Raw genomic sequence first — 13,113 nt, forward strand, 5'->3', positions numbered from 1 at the left:
TACCTTGCACTTGCCACCAGCTGGCCCTATTTATTTATTATTTTATTTCTATTCTACTTATTTGTACTGCACTCCCCTCCTCCCCCTTCCCCTTGCACTTTTTCCCTTCCCCCTACCCCTGCACTTGCGCGGTCTGAATGACACCTGGCCTAGTAGGATCGTTGTCTGTCTTCCCCTTGTTCCCACCTCCCTGCCTCGTCGCGCCTTGAAACACTTGTGTATAGGTGCGTTACAAATGCCATATCATATCAATCAAGCAGGTACTCAATCTAAATCAATTCCCACAGCAAGAGGGGTGAAACAGGGGTGCCCTCCTGCACCTACCCTCTTTAATTCTTATCTGTGGGATTACAAGGAGGCAGAATCCAACGTAAGATCATTCCCACCATCGGTGGGAGGAACAGTGATACCACATCTCCTATATGCAGATGACCTGATCCTAATGGATCATACTCCTATTGGTCTACATTGTCAGTTGGACAACCTGGCAAAATACATTAATATGAACAATTTGAAAATCAACAAAACTAAAACTAAAATAATGATATTTGAAAAGTATCCAAAGAAAAAGGAAAAACTCCAGTGGTACTTGGAAGGTGTCAAAATTGAAAGAGTGGAGCATTTCAAATACCTCGGGGTGATGCTGAGCAATAACCAATGAGAAACTGCAATGCAAGAAAATCGCCTTGGAAAAGTCAAGAAGCTGACAATGCAAGCGAAAGCTAGAGAAAAAATGTTTTTATGTTGCTTCTGCTTCACTCCAATTGCTCAGTTCTATAAGACCCAGGTGGCTCCATCACTGAGCTACAGAGCGGACATCATGCCAAATATCCCAAACAAAATATGGTTGAAATTAGAAAGCACTTTTTGGAGAGGTGTTTTGGGTCTACCAACGTCAACACGATGGATGCAATTCGAAGAGTATTATGTACCCTTTGCTTACAGGCAACAGTAACGAGATCTAGCCTGATGTTGTACAGGAAAATTAAATCTCCGGATCGCTCAACATTTTTTGAGATTATCTTCCTAGAACTCAGAGAGGCAAAAAACATCACTCTTGTGGAATGAAAATAGAAAAACCAGGATAAAGTAGAATAAATCCAATCAACAGAAGAAGAATTGATAAATAATCCAACAAAAGTGAAAACAAAGCTTGAAAGATAGGACTGGATTTTGACATCCGAAAAAGATGCAGACCTTAAACTGACGTTTCATCTTTCAGCAATACCCAAAAAAATTCACGAGATGCAAACTTACTTGGAAGAATTCCCGAACAGAGTAATGCGGAATACTTTTATGAGAGCAAGGCTAAACCTCCTTTTGACACATGAAATCAGGACGATAAAAGGATTATCGCCTAACAACTATTGTCGCTTCTGTTCCACTGCTTACCAAACAGAAACAATTAGACATCTATTCCTATCATGCAAGGGCTTCAGCAACAAAAGGAACATACAGACTTACGATTCTATAAGGAGGAACATTGGTGGCATCGACTAATGAGAGGGGAGAGAACAAGTGATGTTATAGCAGTGGTTCAGTTTCTACAAAGTATACACATCTGAAATAAAGATGTTTTTCTTTTCATTTGTAAAAATGTTTGTACAATTAAATCAAATAAAAAAATAATGTTTATTTTTTAAGGCACCAATACACAAGGCAAGTGTTTCAAAGCGCTCAAGGAGGGAGAGAACAAGGGAGAAAAGAACAGTCATTCAGAGCCCTTGAATTTCTGAACAATATAAGTCTGCACAGGCAGAGTAAGTGTATATAGTACAGTTAACAGTGTAGAAAACAGCAAATAAGTCTGACGACAATTCTGCAGTTTTTCCAGGTGCATTTAGGCACCACCATGCAAGGAGGGGAGAGAGGGAAAATAGATAGACAATCTTCAAAGGCATGGTCAGATCGTGCAAGTGCACAGATGGTACAGGAGAGGGAGGGAGAGGGAGAGAGAGAGAACAAGTGCAAGGCGGGGAGTCAAAGTGCGGCCAGTCAGTCGGAAACTGGGTTTTGTGCTGAGAGATGCAACTCTCATGGGTCATTGACCAAGTACAGTAGTGATGAGGTAAGTGCAGGCGCATAGGGAAATGTGAGGGGACTGGTGAGGGTGCCAGGGACCTGTGAGACTCTGAGGTACACCAGGCGATCAGTCGGCAAGATGTGTGGAAACGCAGGGTGAGAGGGATAGAGTGTAGAGAGAGGTTAGCAGGGTAGAGGGAGGGAGAAGGAAGAGAAGAAAAGGAATGTCTTAAGGAGTTTCCGAAACTTAAGGAGATCAGGCTCAAGACAGAGGTCGGCAGGGAGGCTATTCCAGATTGAGGCCCTTGCTGAGGATAAAGAACTCCCTCCAAATCTCTGCTAGGGGAACTGGTTCACTCGCAGATGGTTGGATGTAGATGAGTGGAGGGCTTTGGAAGGGCAGTATTTAGGTAGGCATCATTGCAGATATGTAGGTCCCAAGCCCCAGACCCCAGAAAGCCTTGTAGACAATGCAGAGGATCTTGAACTTGATCCTTGCAGCCACAGGAGCCATTGGAGGGATTTCAGCAACAGAGAGATGCTGTCTCTGGGCTTGAGGCCAAGGGTACTTTTTGCAGTTCTGTTCTGGATGAGGTGCAAAGGGTGTAAAGCAGAGGCAGGGAGGTTGAGAAAAAGGCTGTTGCAGTAGTCCTGCCTTGAGAGAACCAGGGGTCTGGAGACAGTGAGCTGCTGGTAGAAGGTGAGATAAGGAAGAGTATTTCTGAGGAGGTGCAGCTGGTAGTTGAACTTTTTAGAAATGTCTGAAATGTGAGTGGAGAAGGAGAGAGTGGAGTCGAAGATGACCCCAAGGTTTTTTGTCTCGCAGATGGGTGCGGGCGAAGGGCCATGGGATGCCAGCCAGAGAGAGAGTTAGAAAGCGGTAGCAGGAGTCCCAATGTGAATGATCTAAGTTTTACTGGCATTGAGGCAGAGGTTGTTTGCAGCACACCATGACTGAATTGCGGATGTACAGCCAGATATGAGTGAGGTAGAGGAGGTGGCTGAGGGTAGCCTGGACGAGAGTTGCGTGTCATCCTCCTAATACTGGAATTTAGAGGAGAAAGTGGCAATCACACGTGCCAGAGCAGCCATGTAGGCATTGAAGAACCAGGGGGATTGGTTAGACCCCTGGAGAACACCACAGGTTGAAACAGTGATAGTAGAGAGAAAGGACCCATGTTCCACCTGGGATAGGCAGTCGGAAGGGAAGGAGGTTATCCATGCCATAACCTGACCTGTAATTCCCAGGGTGTCACAGAGACGTGCGATCAGGATGTTGTGGGTTTACCATGTCAAAGGCAAAGGAGAGGTCAAGAAGAATGTGGACAGAGGGAGTGTTAGTGTCAAGATTTGAGAGCAGGTCTTCACAGGTGTTCAGAAGAGCATTTAAATGCCCCTGGATGCTCTAAAGCCAGACTGATAGTCGTGGAGGCAACCAGCAGATTCAGTGTGGAGGGTAAGCTGGGAGATAGCCAGCTTCTCCAGGAGTTTGCCCAGGAAAGGGGTGACAGAGATGGGGCAGTAGTTTGCCGGAATGGAGGGTTCGGCAGAGGTTTCTTAAGCAGAGGGTGCACAAGGGAATGCTTAAGAGGGGTTGGGAAAACTCCAGTGGCAAAAGAGAGATTGCAGACATCAGCCAAAACTGGAGCAAGACTCAATGTTGTCCTAATGGTTTTGGAGGGGCAGGGGTCCACCTGTTTGAATGAGGCCTTCATAGAGCAGACTAGTCTGGAGACCTCATCAGGTGTGATGGGAGTGAGAGAGGAGAGGAGAAGTGGTGGAGGAGCCAAGGGAGGCTCCAGAGGTGTTGGTATATGATGTGGTGTGGGAGTGAGAGAGGAGAGGATGTCTTGGGTTTTTGCAGTGATGTGTGCAGCCAGGTCCAAGCAAATGTCCTGGTTGGGTGTGACAGAAGAGGAGGCTGCTGCAGGACAATTCTTGGAGAACAATCTTTGTTCTGCTAGAATATCATCATAGGCCGCTATTGACTTTGTTGAGAAATAATTCTCCCTCTTCAGCCGATGGATGTTAGGCAACCTCTTCTTTCTCTGGCAATCATTTATTTTCAGGAACACGTCAATACAAAGGTCACTTTGGGGAATCACTAATGCACAAATCCATCTTCTGTGTTTTCACATAAGTAGCTTGATATGGAAATGTTCTTTTTGATCACCATTTTATGGTTGACCATTCTAATTATCCTCTGGTTGCGCATGCTGCTAAATGGCTGAGGCACTTTGCATCATGTGCTGTGATTTCCCTTGAAGGGAATGTTCTGTCAGCATTCATGGCATAGGGGATGAGAGAACATATGTAGCAGATTTCATCTGATGGTCTCTCTCCCACTTCCTTCATGTGCTGATACCACATGTTATTCTTTAAATGGGCTGAATTATCAAGATATGTATTTATATGTTCACCAGCATCCCTTTTAAGTCGAACAATTTGTTTACTAAAATCAGGAATCATGCTACCCATGCTTTTGTTAGGCATTATGATAAATGTTTCATTGTCAACCACTGTGTCACCACTGTGTCTGCATTTTTAATAATTATGTGTCTAAATTCCATGATAATAAGGAAGAAAAGACAAACCATAAGACAGAATGAAATTACAATGACTATTCCATTTCAGAAAAACACATCGACTTTCTTGATGGCAGTGAATCTCTTATATTTTGAAACCTTCCAATTTTGTTTTACTTCAACTAGAATAATTGCTGCAATGATTCTGAAAATAATATCATTGTGTTTTTTAGGATTGCCAAGAAATGTCACAATGTCCATGTTTCGTTTTATCGGAGCTGGTTAAGACTGTAATTTATAGGTAAAAACAGCATATAAGAATCTATGCAATGTTATTGTGATTCGTAGCATAGGTGATTCAGTGCACTCTTTTTCTTTAGAGCTGGTACGTCAATGCCTTATCTCTTGTACTTATCTGTGATAGTGCCAGAACAGCTGCAAGTCCGTTCATTCCTTATTAGATTTTAGAAATGTCCGTTTGTATTCCAAAGTGTTTTTAGACTCCATAAATTCTTGGTTACCTATCTGGTCTGCATGCATGGAACCTTTTCTCTTGCTTCACTGTCGGCAGATACAGAAGGGGGTCAATGTCACTCCTTTGTATGGTTTGATGTTGTGCAAGTACAACCAGGCTCGTCTTCCTTGTAATTTGACAGCTGTGGGAGTAACTCCTTCCATCTCATAAGGTCCCTCAAAACAGGGATTATTCGAAGTGCGAAAACATTTTCGTACCAGCACCTGGTCCCTTGGATATAAACAAGGTTGCTTTAATAAATTGTGAGGATCAATTGGTTGTCTGTCCTCTTCAATCTTCTTCGACCCCTCCTTCCGGTTCTTGATCTGTTGAGAAATAAAAGAGATCATAGCGGTCATATTTGAAAAATAATCATGCATCTCATCACCTAATGTCTTTGCTACACTGTGTCAATATAAAAATAGATCAGGGCAACCCCGGTTGTACAAAAACACACACAATTATATAATGGTTTAGACATGAAAATCTTATTGTGTATTACAAATTGCCAAAAACGTTGCCACAGTTGATTGGACCCAGTATATTCCCTACAAAAGAAACAAATACATCACTTTACATACAAATTAACAAATAATATCATTGTTAGATGATGGACAATATGCATCCCCTTGTGTATTCTGTGGGGTTTACCATTGGTGTAGAACTAAACAGTAGAAATGTTTGTATCCAGTGTCTATAGCAGACACAAACATTCATAAACAGTCAACACATCTGTGTTTCGGCCTGCAGCAGTTCAACAAGCTATTAGTAACAATGGCCTTCATCAGGACTGGAAATTGTTTTCCAGGTTCTTGACAACATTTTGTGTGGTGTGACTCTAAAACATAAATCAAATAGAAACAACCAAGTGTGTATGTTCAGGGGAATATGTGTGTGAAGCTACATAAAAAGCGGAGAAAGTGTCCCCATAGGGAGATTTACCATGCTTCAATTTAGTTGCACAGTCTAGCGTGACACAATCATGTTTAGGCTCTGGCCACATGGTCCTTTGTCTTGGACTCTGTGTGATATAACTTCTGGTATCTTCGTAGTGCCTGTGAGACAAATAAAGACACTGGGGGATTTTAACATTTGTGTGGATTCACACTCTGTGTGCTGCTAATGCATATAGCTTTAGTTGTTTCCAAGCAATTAGAATGTTGCATAAAGTTTTAGTTGTTGCCAAGCAATTTGAACGTTGCCAAGCAGTTATTATTGTGTTGATGACAAACCTCGCCACACGCGTGTGAGAGCCGTGCCCCTCATATGTTAACACTTTGTGTGTGCTGCCAAGTTATTTTTGTGGCCAGTCAAAATATTAAACATTTGGAATGTGTAGGGCACAAATCTTTCCTCAGTCAGAATATCGGGACAGGAAATGGTTGGGTCCTCTCTTGTCTCTGGACCTGCTTGAATAGGTCCTGTGAAAGTATAAATAGTGCTCATGAGGCTCGTTTCGAATGACACGGAATTGGTGGCATGCCGATACGTGTCTGACTCATCTCATGAAGCAATCATATTGTATTACTAGTGCTAGTCCTCACCCATGCTGCATCTGTTATACAGCTGCCATGCGTGTTGCAGTTAGAAGTAAAATTCTGCTGTGTCTGTTGCTATGGCGATGCATCCTCACGTAGAACGATATGTCTAGAGGGCCTACTATTTGCAGTGGCCATCCTGGAATGGACAAAAGTGTTCTTATGTACATAAACCCCTGTTAAGTAAGGGAATTTGTTGCTCCAGGAGGATTCTAAATATGCATAAAATTAATGTATACGTGCGCCTGCTAGGGTCTGAGGTCTCATACGAGATGGTGTCAATATTGAGTGTTTGCATACTCTTTGTTAATCACAATCTGATATGCTCATAGTTGCTTTATGTCAATTGCCCTCTCGCTTGTGAATTAGATTCGATTCATCATTGAGTGAATGGCACAATATACGTGTTGCGTCTTGCTAGTACCTGTGTATGTAAACCCCTACCCAGATTCCTAGCTGGGCGGAGAGGTCTAAGGATTTTTGACTACGAGTGATGCGGATTGGATGCACTGCTTGTATCTCTGACTGTGCAGGTGCCATGTCACCCATATATACATGTCAAAGAAATTGAGCATTAAATCTATGAGAAAATGCTATTACAAATGATCACACAAGTGAAGGACATTCTCAATCACATTATGTATCCATTTAACCCAGTTGTCTATTCAGCGTACATGGACTTAACCATCAGTGTAACTTACTGGCTACACATTGCAAATGATTGTGCATGTCAGACAGATATTGATTGGAACACTACCAATAATATATGACAATAGATATGTTTGTGTTGTGGAAGTGAGTTGCACCACACTACTTGGAGTCAACACAAGAATCATCCAAATCAGTTTGCAAAACATCACGGTACATGGTCACATTTGTTCAAGATGGTACAGTTGTGTTGTCTAGATAAAAATGCATAATTGATTAATATATGAGATTACACCGTGTAAGGGCACATGGTGAACCCTGATCCTAAATGTCAAAGTTATCGGTTGATGAGACCATTCCATTCGATTCCTACATTCAAATTGTGCTGCACACTATCTAGGTTATAGATCCAATGATGTTCCAGTGCTCTGAGTCTTTTCTCACTATCACCTCCTTTGATGTTTGTACTGACCATTTGTAGCACAAACCAGTGTAGATCACGGTCTTTATGTTTGAATTTTCTGTAGTGCCCAACAAGTGATTTATCCGCTACTAGATGTCTGATACAGAAGCAGTGCTTGGAGATCCTTTGTTTGATGGGTCTTTTGGTTTTACCCACATAGAAGATCAATCTGCAAGGGCATTGGATGACATAGATGACCATTTGTCTGTTACAATTAGTGTGTTGATTCAAATTCAAGTGTATATTGTTGTGGTCAAATGTAAGTCACTTCTCTGTGAACTGCAGGCCACACATTTACCACATTTGTGGTGTCCTTTCACTGGGGGTAGGCCATAGGTTCGCTCAATTGTGGTTTGTTGTTTGGTTTCTCGGTAGGTGTGTACCAGATGTTCGCTTCTGTTCCGATTCTTTTTAAAGGCAAACACTGGTTTCTTGGCAGTGTGCCCGTGTTTTTTATGAGGTGCCAGTATTTATTGATAGTACACTTCAAAATGTTGCTAATTGGGCTGAATGTGGTTATGCAGACCAATCTTTGCAAGTGTTCTTTTGGATTTTTGGTGAGGCAAGTTTCTCTCAGTGTGTTTGCTGCTCTTTTCTGTGTGTGCTTGACTGTTCTCTGGAGGTATCCTCTTTGGATCAGTTGTTGTTTCATTCCTTCTGCATATTTTATGAATGTTTCTTGATCTGTACAGTTTCTCCTGATTCAGAGGAATTATCTGTATGGAAGATTCTGTTTCAGTACTACCCGATGGTAGCTACCAAAATGTAGGAGACTATTTCAATCTGTGGTTTTTCAAAATAGTTCTATTTTGAGGACAGTCCCCGATTTGTAAATGTGCAAATCCAAACAATCTACTGCATCATTGTCCCATGTGATGGTAAACATGATGTTGGTATCTTGTTGGTTGAGCCACTCAAAGAATGTCATCTTTGGTGCCTGTCAAAATCAAAAGGTAATCATCTAAATATTAGCACCATGTATATATCCATGGTTTGTGTAGATTTGTGTCTGAGTAGATGTACTTGGTTTCATAATCTGCCATGAAAAAATGTGCAATATCCGGGACAAAAGTGGCTCCCATACTGACTCTCTTTATTTGTTAGAAGTATTTGTTCTTAAATAGGAAGACATTTTCTGTCATTGCAAGTCTAATGCATTTAAGAATAAAAGCCATTGGGACAGAGATTTTGTCTTCTCTTTTTTCTAAAACACTGTGTAGATCCTCCAGACATTCTCTTTGGGGGATCGAAGTGTATAAAGCTTCAACATCTATTGTCACTAGAATACAAGATTGGCCTATTTTAATGGTCTTGAGTATGTTTACACTGTGGCCATCAGTTTCTAACCTAGTAGGAAGAGCAAGAGGTATTCTCATACAGCGTCCAGTCACCAATTCATGAGGAGTTAGGTGGTGATTTGAGCCAGGCTGCTTTGTAGTGCATATAATGCAAGGGGTAGGCAATGTAACCATCCCTTATTTAAAGTGATCTTTATTTTGGTTATCCTCTGCTTAGGTCTGCTTAAATGTTCATAAATCTCAATCGCCTGTGGGCGATAGGCAGAAGAGAACTTGTGCTTTACACCTAGTAAAAGAGTAACCTGCTTGAATAGTTCATTTACAAAATGTGGTCCATTGTCCGACCGCAGGACTTCGCACACACCCCATCATGGGAACAACACATGCACGAGGAACATGGCAGCGCATGTGGCATCAGGGTGCATACATGAACCTGCCTCAATCCATCTGGAAAAGGGACATACCACCACCAGCATGTACCTATATGTGTTGCATGTCTGCAACATATCCACATAATCTATATGTAGATGCTGAAACAGGCCATTGGGTCTAAGGATTGATCTTCTCATTATTCGCAAAGTGTGCCCTGCTGTACATTTCTGGCTCACAATGCAATTTACAATAAACTGTTCCACATGTTCTAATGCATTTGATGAAAACCAATCTTCTGCAATCATAGCAGCAAGACACTCCTGAGTTGTATGCGTGGGGTAGTGAAGCTGCTCCAGCGCTACCCTCAATAATGCTTGAGGCATAACTTGCTTCCCAATGTATCCTGCTTCCATATTGTCTCAATGGGGTATAAAGAACTCCCCCACTTTCTCCATAAATCCTGCTCTTCCTGTGGGGCTCGGACTTGTAACTCAATTAACTGAACAATAGATAACATATTAAAACACTCCTTTAACATCATACACCTTCCTGTCATCTGTTTAACACTTTTTACTTCAAAATCAGAAATGTTTGGAAAATAGGCTTCTAAATGTGTGGCTTTGTTACCGCAAGAAATCATGTCTGTTTGTTTAGTATGTGCTGTGCATTTCACGACTGCGATAGCCAATGGGAGTCTTAGTGCTTCAATAAGCGTATCCAATAGGGGCACATGCTGCACTGGTGTGTCATCTGCACAGAGGAAGCCCCTCCTTTCCAGTGTCACAAACCTGCATGTACAGTTGATAGCAAATAGGCGGAGTCAGAGTACACCGTTACTTCCTCATCCTCATATCTCTGAAGTGCGGTGATAAACGCCACTAATTCTGCGCCTGCTCTGAAAAATGCAAAAGCAATCTTGCACTTGTCACTACTTCAAATTCACCATCATGGTTCAGCTTTACTACTGCTGATCCAGTATGCATTTTGCCAGTCGTTTGGTCAATTTTTGAAGATCCATCAATAAAGAGAATTCACCCGCTCCGAGAGCATTTTCTCTAACAAGTAATGTCATATAATAAAACTCAGTATATGTTGTGCAGTCATGCACATAGTCATCTCTGCTTCAACAATATTGTTTAGGGGGCAGAGATCCTGAATAAATCTTCATGACCCCACAGTTGATTTCTTCACTGGGTGCACAGCCGTGTTACATAGGACCATGACTCAGATGGCACCAATATTCCCTACTTCCAGATTTGTTCCAAACTTATGATATTGTGTGTTTAAAGAAAACTCTTTTGATGGAGATACCGACTGTAGATGGCTTTGACGTATTTCACATTGAAGCAGAACGAGGTACAAGGGGTCGCCCATTTGGAGGGATTTTGATTGCTATTGGGAGAAATCTGGGCATTTTGTTTTGTAAAATAGATTTGAATAGGAGGGATATGCTGGCCATTTTGCTTGAATGGACAGGAATGGGCAAGGTGGGGACTAGTAAGTGCTTGCTGGTCAACGTATATTTAAACCCAGAGTCTGATAAAATAGAGGAAGCCTTGAATGTTCTGTCCTTCCTATTACTTGGGGGAAATCCCTGCAGAGGGAGCCTCAGTAATGGTCCTTGGGGACTTCAATGCTGAATGTCTGGATGATTCCTGGTATCAAGAACCAATGAGGGTAAAAACAGCAAGGGAAGCTCGGGAGAGGGGGAAAAGGGTTTTGGGCGTGGCACCCTTGAATGGGAATAACTCTGGAGACGCCCTGAGTTTTACTTGCCAAAATGACCCATGGACGTCTACTACTGACTACTATTTCCTATTATCCGATTTGTTCCAGAAAGGGGAATGTTAATACTACAGACTTAAGCGGCCACTCTGTGATTTGCTGTAAGATTCCATTTCTTAGTGTTGATGAATCTGAGGCAAGGACCCTTCAGTTTGTAGTCAACCCAAGTAACTATGCAGTAAAGTGGTCCCCAAGAAAAGCAATTGAAATCTCCTTTGTGAAGAGGGAAATGTCCTGTTCCACCCAAATGGCTTTGCTCCTTGTGTGTCTATGGTCTTGGGGGGCCTAATGCCAGCAAAGCATCTGGAAACATGATTAAGGAAGATTGGGCACATCCATGGCTTTGATTCTTTGGTCCAAAAGCATAAAAAGCAGATGTGCCTAGAGATAAAGATGATGTGGAAGGCAGGGAATCCATGTGAGCTCAATGAGGTCAGCAGAGTGAAACAAAATTATAAAAATTGGCTAAAAGGCCACATATTCTGAATGGGGATTAACAATGCAGAAGAAATGTTGAGCTGCATGTTGGGTAATAACACTGGTTTTGGCAATTGATTAAGTCAAAGGGGATAGACGAATATCTGCAAATTCAAGCAATATTGGAAGATGTTTGGGTAAAGTGTTTCACCAAAGTTTATGTAATGACGGGGACACCTAGATGTAAACAATTCGCACATGTCAGCTGGAGGCGGGGGGCCCTCAGTTGGAACTTGGACGATATTGCTGTTTTGATTAGGTTGAGTAAAAAATCAAATGCCCCTGTCCCGGATGGTCTGTCCAACCCGAATTTTAAATCAAATATTTTGCTATGGGCCCAGCTTCTGTCACATTTGTTTGGTAACATCTTGAAAAATAGAAAGCTCCTGGGGACCTGGGATGTTGCTTTGATTGTTTTGATTTTTAAGGGTGGAGATAGATTATCACCAATGCAATATAGGCCCATTTCCTTGTTGGACGTCTCTAATAAAATGTTTACCAAGTTGATTCTGAGAGAATTACAAATCTGGGCCAGGGGCACCGACTGTCTGGACCCTTACCAAGCAGGCTTCAAAAAGGGAGTAGGAACTGCCCTTAATAATCTTGTCCTAGCACTTTTGTGTAGGTAAGCTAAGGAGCAGACTATCTGGACTTCCTGGATTTTAGCAAGGCATTTGATCACGTGAATAGGGCAACCCTTTGGAAGTATCTCCAGGATTGTGGCTGTCCCCAAGCATTAATTGGTATCTTGGAGTCATTACACCGGGGAACTAAAATTAGAGTCAGACTGGACTCACGTGGTTCCTTTTACTGATTGGATAGAGACAAATCGGGGATTGCGCCAGGAGTGTGCCCTCGACCATTCTTATTCTGTTTTTACATTAAGAATATGCTAGCTTTTTGGAAGAAAGCTAGGACAAATCCCCCAAAACTGGGAGATGTAACACTGCAATATTTAGCATAAGTGGATGACATTGTAATCTGCGATATGACTCTGTTAGGGCGGCAAAGAGCTCTAAAGGCAATTGCTGAGTTTCTGAATGAATTGGACTTATCGATTAACAGCACAAAATCAAACATTTTGGTGCTGAATAGGGGGACCTACAAATGGAAAACATTTGGTTGGTTTATGAGAAGTCAGGTTTTGGAGGTGGTAAACACTTATAAGTATTTGGACTCGTCTATCTATGATAGAAAGGGTGGTAATGCACCAGAAGCGGCAGTAAAGGCAAAGTTCTTGGCAGCAACTAGCCAGTTTGTCCAATTTGACTACACATTTGGGAGCCTTTTTCCTTCCTGTAATGATGTTGTTCAAACAGAAAATCGGTCCTAAATTGGTTTATGGGGCACAAACATGAGAAGATGTGGGCTAGATTGGAGGCTAAACTGTGGAGAAAAGTGCTGCATTTTCTGGCTCAGTCCCAATAGCCAGAATACTCTTCAAGCTGGGGCAATTACCAATTCAGAAGAT

Source organism: Ambystoma mexicanum, chromosome 13, assembly GCF_040938575.1.
Source record: "Ambystoma mexicanum isolate Mex_15411 chromosome 13, UKY_AmexF1_1, whole genome shotgun sequence".
In the NCBI taxonomy this organism is placed as follows: domain Eukaryota; kingdom Metazoa; phylum Chordata; class Amphibia; order Caudata; family Ambystomatidae; genus Ambystoma; species Ambystoma mexicanum.